The sequence below is a fragment of the Schistocerca piceifrons genome, chromosome 1, assembly GCF_021461385.2.
Source record: "Schistocerca piceifrons isolate TAMUIC-IGC-003096 chromosome 1, iqSchPice1.1, whole genome shotgun sequence".
NCBI classification, from domain to species: Eukaryota; Metazoa; Arthropoda; class Insecta; order Orthoptera; family Acrididae; genus Schistocerca; species Schistocerca piceifrons.
The window spans coordinates 1,162,045,123-1,162,058,216 of record NC_060138.1 but is presented as its reverse complement, the minus strand read 5'-3'; positions in this window follow the sequence as shown (position 1 = coordinate 1,162,058,216).

Genomic DNA, 13,094 nt, shown 5'->3' with positions numbered 1-13,094 from the left:
TAAATAGAACGCATGCAAAAAATCTGTCATCGTCCCATAATTTCTCTTGTGCTCAGTTGCAGAACTGTATACGACGTTCAAAGTCGTCGCCATGCAATTCCTGGTGCATAGAAATACGAGGTGCATTCAAGTTCTATGGCCACCGATTTTTTTCTCCGGACTGGAAAGAGATAGAAACATGCGCATTCTTTTAAAATGAGGCCGCGTTCATTGTCAATGCGTCCCAGAGATGGCAGCACCGTACGGCAGATGGAATTTTACCGCCAGCGGCGAGAATGAGTACTGTTTTAAATACTTAAAATGGCGCCAGCCGCGGTGGTCTAGCGGTTCTGGCGCTGCAGTACGGAACCGCGGGACTGCTCCGGTCGCAGGTTCTAATCCTGCCTCGGGCATGGGTGTGTGTGATGTCCTTAGGTTAGTTAGGTTTAAGTAGTTCTAAGTTCTAGGGTACTTATGACCTAAGATGTTGAGTCCCATAGTGCTCAGAGCCATTTGAACCATTTCAACTTAAAATGGCGACGTTTTCCTCACTTGAACAGCGTGCAATCATTCGTTTTCTGAATTTGCGTGGTGTGAAACCAATTGAAATTCATCGACAGTTGAAGGAGACATGTGGTGATGGAGTTATGGATGTGTCGAAAGTGCGTTCGTTGGTGCGACAGTTTAATGAAGGCAGAACATCGTGTGACGACAAACCGAAACAACCTCGGGCTCGCACAAGCCGGTCTGACGACATGATCGAGAAAGTGGAGAGAATAGTTTTGGGGGATCGCCGAATGACTGTTGAACAGATCGCCTCCAGAGTTGGCATTTCTGTGGGTTCTGTGCACACAATACTGCATGACGGCCTGAAAATGCGAAAAGTGTCATCCAGGTGGGTGCCACGAATGCTGACGGATGACCACAGGGCTACCCGTGTGGCATGTTGCCAAGCAATGTTGACGTGCAACGACAGCATGAATGGGACTTTCGTTTCGTCGGTTGTGACAATGGATGAGACGTGGATGCCATTTTTCAATCCAGAAACAGAGCGCCAGTCGGCTCAATGGAAGCACACAGATTCACCGCCACCAAAAAAATTTCGGGTAACCGCCAGTGCTGAAAAAATGGTGTCCATGTTCTGGGACAGCGAGGGCGTAATCCTTACCCATTGCGTTCCAAAGGGCACTACGGTGACAGGTGCATCCTACGAAAATGTTTTGAAGAACGAATTCCTTCCTGCACTGCAACAAAAACGTCCGGGAAGGGCTGCACATGTGCTGTTTCACCAAGATAACGCACCCGCACATCGAGCTAACGTTAAGCAACAGTTTCTTAGTGATAACAACTTTGAAGTGATTCCTCATGCTCCCTACTCACCTGACCTGGCTCCTGGTGACTTTTGGCTTTTTCCAACAATGAAAGACACTCTCCATGGCCGCACATTCACCAGCCGTGCTGCTACTGCCTAAGCGATTTTCCAGTGGTCAAAACAGACTCCTAAAGAAGCCTTCGCCGCTGCCATGGAATCATGGCGTCAGCGTTGTGAAAAATGTGCACGTCTGCAGGGCGATTACGTCGAGAAGTAACGCCAGTTTCATCGATTTCGGGTGAGTAGTTAATTAGAAAAAAAATCGGAGGCCTTAGAACTTCAACGCACCTCGTATGGTACAGGTGCAATCGATGTTGATGTAGTATTCTCAGCACCGACGTTTTTGAGATTCCCGATTCTCACGCAGTTTGTCTGGTACTGATGTGCGGATTAGCCGCGACAGCAGCTAAAACACCTACTAGGAATCATCATTTGTTGCAGGTCGTGGTTGATGTTTCACACGTGGCTGAACACTTCCTGTTCCCTTAAATAACGTAACTATCGGGAGAACGGTCCAGACACTTTATGATGTCGTCCAGGATACCGAGCAGCATACATAGCACACTCCCGTTGGGCATTTTGATCACAATAGCCATACATCAACACGATATCGACATCGCACTGGCGGAATGTTACGTGATACCAGGTACTTTAATACGTTTGTGACTATTACAGCGCCATCTATCACAAAGCGAAAAAAGTGGTCCAATAAAAACATTCATATTTCTTTACGTACTATACGAATGTGTAATAAAAATAGGAGTTCCTGTTTTAGAAAAACGCAGTTGATATCCGTTTGATCTATGGCAGTGCCATCTAGCGGGCCAACCATAGCGCCATCTGGTATCCCCCTCAAAGCTAGACGAATTTCGTTCTTTGTAGTCTTTTCTTTTGATGCTTATTTCTTGAGATATTTGGCCCGGTCATGGTCAATGGAACACCCTTTATATTTCTGACATCGCAGCATGTGGGAGACCTGTAATATTATGAACACTGAATAAATTCTCAAATTCCAAGATCGCGAAAATCATTTATTCACATACACTTCAGCTTTCGCCAATTCTCTGTTGCCATCTTCGGATCTATGTTTATGATAAAGGCTGCGAGTCTTGCTTGCGAGATGAAAGCAGAACTCACCAAATACAGCACACTGCGGGCCTCTGGTACAAAGCCAAATGGAGGATCTGAATCAGACGATCAGGTCGTTCTGCGACCGTGCAGGCTGCATATTGCAGATTCCTCTATTTGCGCCGTAGGGTGGTAGGGTTTCGAGTTCTGATAAGAAGGCCAGAAGTCTATTATACACAGGAGACGGCTACAGGGGCAGCAGGGGCTATATGGCGTTCAATGGGCGGCTTTTTAGGTTGGAAGGTCTCCGGGAAACACAAAAAGAGTTTGTCTCAAAGTGTGCAGGTCCAACACAAGAAGAACGTAAATCTAGGAACCATCGTTATAACAGTTGTAAATTGTCGTAGCTTTGTTGGGAGAGTACCACAGCTCCAAACGCTAACGGAAAGCAATAATGCTCAAATCATTAAGGCGCTCTAAGTTGGTTTTAGCCGAAATTTTTGCGAAGGACCTAACTGGGTTCAGAAAGACTAGGATATATACAAATGGCGGTGGCGTGTTTGTTGGTTTAGAAAGTAGTTATCTTTTACCGAAAATGAAGTAAACAGTTCCTGTAAGTTAGTATGGGTACTGGTCATGGTTGGTAACCAGAATAAGATTATAACTGGATCCCTTTACCAACCTCCTAACTCGTAAAATCGCAGAAAGGTTCAAAGAAAATTTGAGTCTAATTTCAAACACGTACCCTACTCAGATTATTACAGCTGGTGACGACTTCAGTTTACCCTCTATATGTTAGCGAAAATACATGTTTAAATCCGGAGGTACACATGAAACATCATCCGAAAATGTTCTAATCGCATAGTCTGAAAATTATTTCGAACAATCAGTTTATGAGCCCAGTCGAATAGTGAAGAGTTATGAGAACACACTTGACATCTTAGCAACAAAAAATCCTTGGCTACCAACGAGCATCAAAACGGATAACGAGTAGAAGAAGAAGCTATTACGTGTTGGCACCAAAGCCAAATTAGATCTCCCCTTATTTTCGTTCTTCTTTGACGCTGCCAAGTTTCTTCTTTACTAAAGAGCGACATATATGAGGGAGGGAGGGTGGGTACCCTGGTTAAAGCATTAATATTCTCTTCGGCAGTTTCCCGAAACACTTCAGGAGATTTCATAATATTGTCCTGTGAATGTTTTCCCTCTTACGAGCATAGCCTTTTGTATCATCATGGCACCTCAACGACACAGCGTCACTTGACCTGATAGTGAAAGGTCTACTTTTCACCTTTTTCTGCGGTAGCAAAACTATTGCTTGCTTTGCTTTGCTCAGTAACAATATAGAAAATAAAAAGATCGTGACAGTAAAATTTGTCAACGTTTCATGCTTGAAGTGACGTTGCAACTTCTAACCTATTACCAAACGAGAGGAATCGCAGAGTTCGGCCGGAAAAGAAAAACAAAATTACTGAAGATGCCTGAATAGTACAGGTGAAACACAACTTTAATATAAATAAAGATTTCAGCAAGAAAAGTGCGCTACAGTTATATGGACCAGGTGGTACTGGATGTAATCTACGTTACAGAAAATCCGAGTAATCTGATAATATTTACTAAATATATATGTGTTGTCTGTTTTACACATGTTGGAAAGAACACACACAGCATATATAATTGCGGCAAGAACGGCCAATGATCACTTCAGTGCAAAAAGACTATAATCGAACTCTTATGGGAATCAACGAAATGCCGCTAGTAATGAGGGTATTGGGCAAGAGGCACTACATTGGTAGTGTGTCGATAAGTTGAAAATTTGCATCCGATATGAAATGTGCTAGGGCAGTCTGTGCTGTTGCGATGACCACTGTGTCCACATGGCAGTGTGGTCAGCGCGTCTGTCTAACAAGCAAGTGGCCCGGTTTCGAAACCTGGTTCGACACAAATTTTCAGCTTTACCCAGCAATTTAAATCAGTGCCCAAGGGCAGCTAATGTCATTGAGTCCTTCGCGTCATGATATTTACTGAATGCGAAGACTCTAATATATACTAGGGTACACTAAATTTTTATTTTGATAACAACAGGAAACACTTTTTTTGGCACTTAAGCTCTATCTGTTGTCTGCTTACGTTTATTTATTGAAATAGTGTGTAGGTATTTTTATTTCAAACTCGCATGGCGTCTGAGAACAGCATGACCATGTAGATGTTTTAGTAACATCAATTCAGCTAGAGTTTGTTTCTGGCTGACGTTGCGTCTTTCTGGGTAGCATCCGATAAAAAATGGATTCATATGCACAATAAATATGGCGCGGGGCGAAGTTTTCGCAGAACATAACTTCCTTAAATTATTTTGAAGTTTTCTGAAGCCACTGTATTCCCCCCAAAAAATCTTTCATCCGTCGCTGAAACCTGGCTTTATGCCATGATGAGTTTTCCCTCTTTCGAACCAAGCTTGATTGGCTGTGAAATCAATATCGCCATTGGGTACTTTGCTGTTTAAGTTTAGCGTCTCTTCCTAAAGAACTGGACCAGATAATCGGAACACCGTGTTCCCTTCTCTCACTGAATCAAACGAATAATGCTTCATCCCGTGTTTGATTTCATGTTTTCTTTATTGTAATGCGGTTCTTTATACTGTCTTTAGTCATCATTATGGAGCAGAAGTCTTTAGTTTACTTTATGTTGTTCTTCCAGTCTGCCACAGTTGGTATCCCCTATACCATATTCTTCTGCTAATTTTTTCGGATGTTCTCCTTTGTCTATTCTGTTTAGTGCGTCCCTTTGTGACCACCGAAACAAACGTTTTCAATCTCTTCGAAGGCATTGCACTCAGCCACACTCAAAACACGGGTTCAGAAGAACAATACCGATACAGGTTCTTTGTTCTTTAAGGAACAGGTCGACACTGGCTCTAGTAATGGTAGGTGGAAGAGTGAGAGGAGCGATCTCTATGCCACCAGTGTTGACAACACAACTTTATATATATATATATATATATATATATATATATATATATAATCTCAACAACTATATGTCGCAGATTTTTACGTTAGCAGATAAGAAGGAAAAAGAATCCGGATAAAAGGAAAATCCAGATTAATGAGTGTCGTATAGGCGAGATTCGCGTGTAATGTTTGTTTAATGATTTATCTTACCTCTCGCCAGCACAAGTGGCTGACGTCGTCAAAGATTCACGCTCCAGGAGTCGACTTCCCACCGGACGCCAGAGCCAGCACTTCCAGTGCGTTCTGTGGAACAATGAATACTCCACCAGTTATATACAGGGTGACACAGAAAACGGGAACATTTCCACAATCCAATAAAACTAGAAGTGATGAAGGAAAGAAAATACATTCATAGTAACTGAAACCTTACAACTCTGCCATTTACGAAACACTGATGGCATTAATCATTTTTTTTTTTTAAATGACGGCCGGCCGGTGTGGCAGAGAGGTTCTAGGCGTTTGTCTGGAACCGCGCTACCAGTACGGTCGCAGGTTCGAATCCTGCCTCGGGCATGGATGTGTGTGATGTCCTTAGGTTAGTTAGATTTAAGTAGTTCTAAGTTCTAGGGGACTGGTGTCCTCAGATGTTATGTCCCATAGTGCCCAGTCATTTGAACCATTTTAAAAATTACGTCCTTTAGATGGCGTCCTCCTGTACGAATATATTCGTGAGATCTGCTGTTGAGATTGCTCAACATCTCATCTGCGATACTCTGAATTGCATCCAGAATTCTTTGTTTCAACTTATCCAGGGTTTTTGGTAGAGTCGTGTGGACTTTGCTCTTGACGTGCCTCATCTGACATTCACAATTTGTTTAGAAATTCATCGTAATTGTTTATTTTTTTTATCATTTGTTGACAGAATCCTAATCGTAACCGGTAATCGTTGTCCTTCAATTGTTGCACCTTCTGTAGTTTGTTCAGATGAAATTTTAAATCAACATGAATTCTGCGAACACTGCTGCTTGCTTACGAATTGCACGCCGTGCGCTCCGTAAGACAGACTCGCGTACAACATTAAGGTTCGCTGGAGAACACGCACTTCTTGATTTCTTCTTGAGGGCAGATCCAGTCACGTCAGGTCCAGTCTCTTAAAAGTTATTAATCCAACATTTCATCGCATGTTTCGACGGAACGGCATCATGACGTCCTAAATTACAAAATGGTCGAAACTCTCTCTGCCCCGCTACCGAACTATCATTGTTTTTATATAACATTTTTATGACTAACGCACGGTGTTGTCCATTCCACTGATCCATGATTACTGAAATGGCGGACTGTTTACTCGCTAACTGTCACGAACCCGCAGTACTGCCACTTGACCAAGGCTGTCACTACGCATTTCAAACATTCCCGGTACTCTTTGTCACCCCGCGTAAAGTGCCACGAAACATAACAACTGGCAAAAAGTGACATATCAAAAGAAGAAATGTCGGGAACGACCTTTGTATCACACATAACGAAATTACAGACATAACTGAATGTATATACTGAGATGAAAAGAGTTATGGGATACTTCCTAATATCGTGTCGGACCTCCTTTTGCCCGGTGTAGCGCAGCAACTCGGCGTGGCGTGGACTCAACAAGTAGTTCCCTGTAGAAAGACTGAGCCATGCTGCCTCTATAGCCGTCCACAACTGCTAAAGCGTTGCTGGTGCACGATTTTGTGTGCAAACTGCTCACTCAATTATTTACCATGAAAGTTCGTTGGGCGTCATGTCGGGCAATCTGAGTGACCAAATGATTCGCTCGAATTATTCAGAATGTTCTTCAAACCAGACGTGAGCAATTGTTGCCTGGCGACACGACGCATTGTCATCCATAAAAATGCCAAAATTGTTTGAGGATGTGAAGTCCACGAATGGCTGTAAATGGTCAATGATGGGTTAGGTATGATCAGAGGACACAGTCTACCACAAGTTTACACTGTGCCTAGTTGACAACTTGGGTCCTTGTTTTAGTGGGACTGCGCCACACACTAACCCCACCCACTGAAATCGGGACGTACCTGGTAAGGCCACGGTTGTCCAGTCGTCTAGAGTCCAACCGATATGGTCACGGAGCGCAGGAGAGGCGCTGCATGCGGTCTCGTGGTGTTACCAAAGGTATCCGCGTCGGTCGTCTCCTGCCTTAGCCTATTAACGCCAAATTTCACCGCACTGACCTAATGGATACGTTCGTTGTACGTTCCACATTGATTTTTGCGGTTATATCACACAGGGTCGCTTGCCTGTTAGCGCTGACAACTCGACGCAAACGCTAAGTGAACGCCGTCGGTCACTGCGTTGTCCGTGGTGACAGGTAATACCTCAAACCTGGTATTCTCGCCATACGGAATTCACTAACAATTTCCGAACTGGAATGTCTCATGCGTCTAGCCCCAAGTACCATCCCACGTTCAAAGCATGTCAATTCCCGTCGTGAGACTCTAAACCACCTTTTCACATTAATCATTTGAGTACAAATCACAGCGCAGCCAGCGCACTCCCGTTTTATAGCTTGTGTACGCGATTCTACAGCCATTTTTATAATGACATATCGCTATCCCGTGACTTCTGTCACCTCAGTTTATTGTTGAAACGCGAGATAAAGAGTGTTTACGAACAGAACAAGATGATCACACAGATTCGCATTTCGGCAGAGGACAAAAATGTCGTGAGTATATCGTATACCGTTTACATGTGGAAACGTTTGAACTAGATTGACCGAACGATTGATCAAGGAATGCAAACGATACTGCAGGTCGGGGTAGATGTAGGAATCGACCGTGGCAGAGTTCGCACCCCCTGAAATCGACCACGAAATAAAATTCACAGGCACAGAGATTATCGATGTTGAGGAAGCTGCGACGCCCGTTTGTTGTGGGAAGCCATTGAAATATATAAGCATGACAGCAGTTTTATCAAGAAAGAAGAAGGCTTGAAGATAAAAGGATCCTGGATTACCGCGCTGCAGTGAACGACCGTGGCAGGTAAATGAAATAATCGTGTGGCATTATTGGCCGTAACACTTCCGGTTAATTAGCACTTAATGAACCGTGTACCTAAAGCTCCCTGTTGTGTGGAAAAGGCATCAACTCCGAAGAATAAATGAAATACGTAAAATGTAGGTGCAGCTATAACCTAATCATCAATGCTCAATAATTGCAGCAAAGGAAAACTCGGTTAAAGCAAATGAATACAAAAATTGGATTCTATGGACTTACGGTGATTAGTTAAATTTGGAAAATGTTATAAATTTAATTAATGAGTCCATGAAAATTAAGTTGTCAGTTCACTGCGTGAGCAAAGTTACTGTCTCTCTAATTACTCTCTGTTAGTAGTGAGAAACTTAAGTAAGAGTGCTTCGTTTTGCCGTGTGGCGGAAACAGCACAGAATTGGTAAACAATGCCGTTGCGTAATTTCAGATGGATGTATGACAGTGAATAAATACCTTTCATTTAAGTAGCAACTCATGGAACTCAATTAGTGATAAAGAACAACAAAATCTCATCAGTAGTGAACAGTTACGTAAATGCAAATATTTCATGGCGTGACTCACTGCAATGCTTCCTGTCTTTAATTTTACTTAGGAAGTTATTTGTGTTTATTCATTAACGAATGGTGTCATTTATCACATACTATCATTCAATAATCATTTTCCTGCCAGTTGCAGTTACGTAATTTGTGAGCTCAAAATTTTGATTGCAAAAGAATGACAAAGTTCGTGATACGATTTTAGTTAGTTGCTGGCTTCATTCCACTTCAGCTTTTATTACTATTCATTAACAATTACTACGAATCATTTACTACTATTATTTGCTCGAGACGCTAACGAACATTTCTGTCTGCAGTAGGGCAAAATTGAAAACTTATTTACCCAAGAAAAATACAAATATCTTTTAATGGATCTTGTTCTGTTAAGAACTGTCTTCCAAATTACTGTCTACTAGACTTGAGCACTTCTGTTAATTGTAGTCTTGCAAATTATTGAAATTTTAATTATTGTTATTTCTTTCATAAAACGCTGTACTAGATTCTCAATCATCAGGACTCTCTCTGAACATCAATAACGGATAGGATGGATCGTACTTTGGTTTTTTTTGTCTTACTTAAAACTGAAGGTCAGCGCTTCAGTACAACTCGGTAGCACTCAAACACAAAATGAATTACGACGCTGGTTGACAAAGTGATTAGTTGGATCTTATTTCAGGTTGTGATGATGTCGCCGCAATGTAAGGCATTGTTCGTTGACAAAATGTGGCATAGGCTCCTCTTCTTGTAGCTCCGCAACAAATGAAATTCGTCCCGCCGTACTCTTCATGTTGATTTGCGTTTCATGCGGTAATTACACTGTGCCCATTTAATGGCGTATAGCACCACTGCGTTGCTACCATTTCTTAATAAAAAACTATACTCTGACAATATCGTATCGCCCTGACTAATATATCGTGTCTTCTTACACTAGCTTAAAACTAACATTTACTTAACTTTGCAAAGAGGAAACATTTCATTCCATCATACAAACATTAGTACACTTACTTACAAACTTTAATTCATAACAAAAATGTCCAAAAGTAAAATAGCAAGGAAAAATTTTCGTAGCCCACGGAGTTGTTACAACTCCGGTGCCTGATGCTTATTTGCTGACTCTTAGACAACTTTTACGTCTTTATAATGGATATGAGATGGAATGATTAGACAACACTATCTCGCAGTCCCTGAGAGAAGGTTATCTTCGACGTAACCGAGAATCGAACCCGGAACCCTGCTATCTAGAAGCATCTATCCTAAGTACTAGGCCACAAGCAACGAACATCATTAAAGCATAATAGTGGTTGGTCCTTTTGAAGATGTCCCTGTCCCTAACACATTTTCGTGAACAGTAAAAGCACATTAACTGTCCTGTGCACTTCCTTGTTACCGCAACCATAACGCCTTCCGAACGCTGAGCATCGTCCGCAGGAAAGATCACAATGCTTCGCTAAGCTGCTTTGCCTCATTAACAGCTACAGTACTCAGGAGCTAAATTTCCGTCAAAGAGAACAAAGCAAATACACCTAGACAGCGAAAATACTATAAAATATAAAGTTAGCTTAGTATAATAATAACATACTACGAACAGTCCATTCCCTTGGAGTAACTATTTATTGATTTCTTCTTTTCGTGCTGATGTCACTTTCAGATTGTAGCATACAGATTTTCTCCAAGGTGCACTATGATGACGTGAAATTTAATTGCTGTTATTGCTGCGTAAGGTTTTTTGTTTTTTAAGTAGTCTTTTTCCCCAACTAGTCAAGAATGAGAACGCGGCCGCTTGCTTAGCCATAAGTCGTTCCAGTGAGGCTAACCTGTATTTCACCGAATCTCTGCCACGATAATGGTCAGACATGGCTTACTTAATCATCAGTTTCTTATTTTATTTCATGCGCCATGATAATGTAAGTTACCCCAAACGTAATGTTGCACTAACTGCATTCACAGCCTTGAATTCCTGATATGACGTACTCTCCATATTGCCACATCTTTCACTATTATGTTTAATTTGTGGTACGTCGTTTTGGCCCCTTTTATATTTTATACGGTGGTTTCATTAATTTTACTTCTCGAAAACTGCATTATACATTACATGCTTTGCTTTTATTGTTTGGTTTGTTCAAGGACTGTCTTAGGTAATGCCGTGCATAAGCACGGTGGTTCTCGTGCCATCAGTAGCGGGTGGCGTTTAGGAGGAAACGTCAGGGTGCGGCCGTGTTTTCAGCTACGATTTCTTTGGTGGTTCCTCCAGCCCTCGGTATCAGTTCCGGTGGCGGCCACTCTCTAACGTGTTTGTGTACACAGGAGTTCATTGCGGTTGCGCGCCAATCTGTTGACCGGTCTTGCTGGGCTTCCACGATATGCGCCGAGCTGGACACTTACATGGTAAGCTACATTTGAGATTCACAAGTTGGCATTTTACGGCTTCATATGCCTTTATTTTAATTCCTTAAACGCATTTCTTAAGCGCATGTCCAGTCGTTCGTTATTGGTCCATAGGTTACATTAGGTTCGCAATGTTTGGTTATTTGGTGTTACATTCATGTTTTTTTCTTTCGCTCCGATATCCTCTAAGATGCCGTTGTAGTATCAGTACAAAGAAGGCCGCCCCACTTGCGACTTGCACCAGGGAATAAAAGCGTTCTGTTATTTGGTTTTTGCGTAGTGAAGGGGTGAAACCTATTGAAATTCATCGACGAATGAAGGTTCAGTACGGTTATGCATGTTTGTCACAGCAGCAAGTCTACGAATGGAGTAGGAAGTTCGCAAATGGTGTGACTTCAGTGGAAGATGCTCCTCGTCCAGGGCAGGCAAAACGAGTTGTGACTCTACAGAACATTGCAGCAGTTGAAGCCATAGTGAAGGAAAACCGCCGAGTGACTCTGAATGACATTGCAGCATGTTTACAGATTAGTCATGGGTCAGCACATCACATTGTGCATGGTGTACTCCAGTTTCACAGAGTGTCTGCAAGATGGTTGCCACGACAGCTGACTGCTGAAATGAGAGAACGACGTGTTGATGCTTGTGAAGAACTTCTTCGGCTCTTTGAACGAGAAGGTGACTTGAATCGTTACTGGCGACGAAACCTGGGTTCACTTCCACTAACCGGAAACGAAGAAAGCGAGCAAGGAATGGCGCCATTCCTCATCACCAAAACCAGAGAAGTTTCTAACAGAACCATCAGCAGGGAAGGTTATGCTGACTCTCTTTTGGGACGAAAAAGGCGTCATTTTGGAGCATTACATGCCTAGAGGGACCATTGTCACCAGCGCATCATACACAAATCTCCTAAAAATCTGCGGCCTGCAATCAAATCAAAGCGACGTGAATTGTTGTCAGCAGGTGTCCTTTTGCAACATGACAATGCAAGGCCCCACACTGCCCGTACACAGTTGTAACAATCACAGAACTGCATTTTGAGTGTCTTCCTCATCCGCCATACTCACCAGACCTTGCCCCCAAGTGATTTCCATATGTTTGAACCACTCAAAGACGCAATGGGAGGAAAGAAGTTCCGTTCTGATGAAGAGGTACGCCACGCGGTGAGTGAGTGGTTGTGCGGACTACCAAAAGAATTTTTTTTAAAGGAATTTATGCACTTTGTAATCGCTGGAGGACTTTCATTGAACGTGGGGGGGATTATGTTGAAAAGTGATTTAGCTTTGTACCACTTCTGCACAATAAATAACATTTTAAAAAATATTTAAGTTTTTCATTCGACTCACCCTCGTATAACCTGATTTTTAGAATTGTATGCATCCTTTTGAAGTTAATTTTATGAAGAATCGCTCTTAGTTTTCCTTTTCTTTTTTTCATAGTGCCTGAAGACGGGATTTAAATACTAAAACTCGGATGGGTGTACGATTTTATCCGAATAAAGGATTTGTAAAGTACAACAATAGCTGATTTATTCACCATGAAAAATTTTCGCAATAGTTGTAGATGTCCCTAAAAGGTATATTAATCAGCAGTACTTACAAGATAATGCTCGTGACGGCATATGTTACCCGTGTGAACGTTTACATCGGAAAAGCAGAGTATTTTGACTTAGACGTTTGTTTTTCCTCTATAGAACTTTAAGAATTGTCGTTTCGCTTTTTAAGATCCCTTTCGTTTTAATTCTGTCTCTCCATGTGCTACCTCCAAA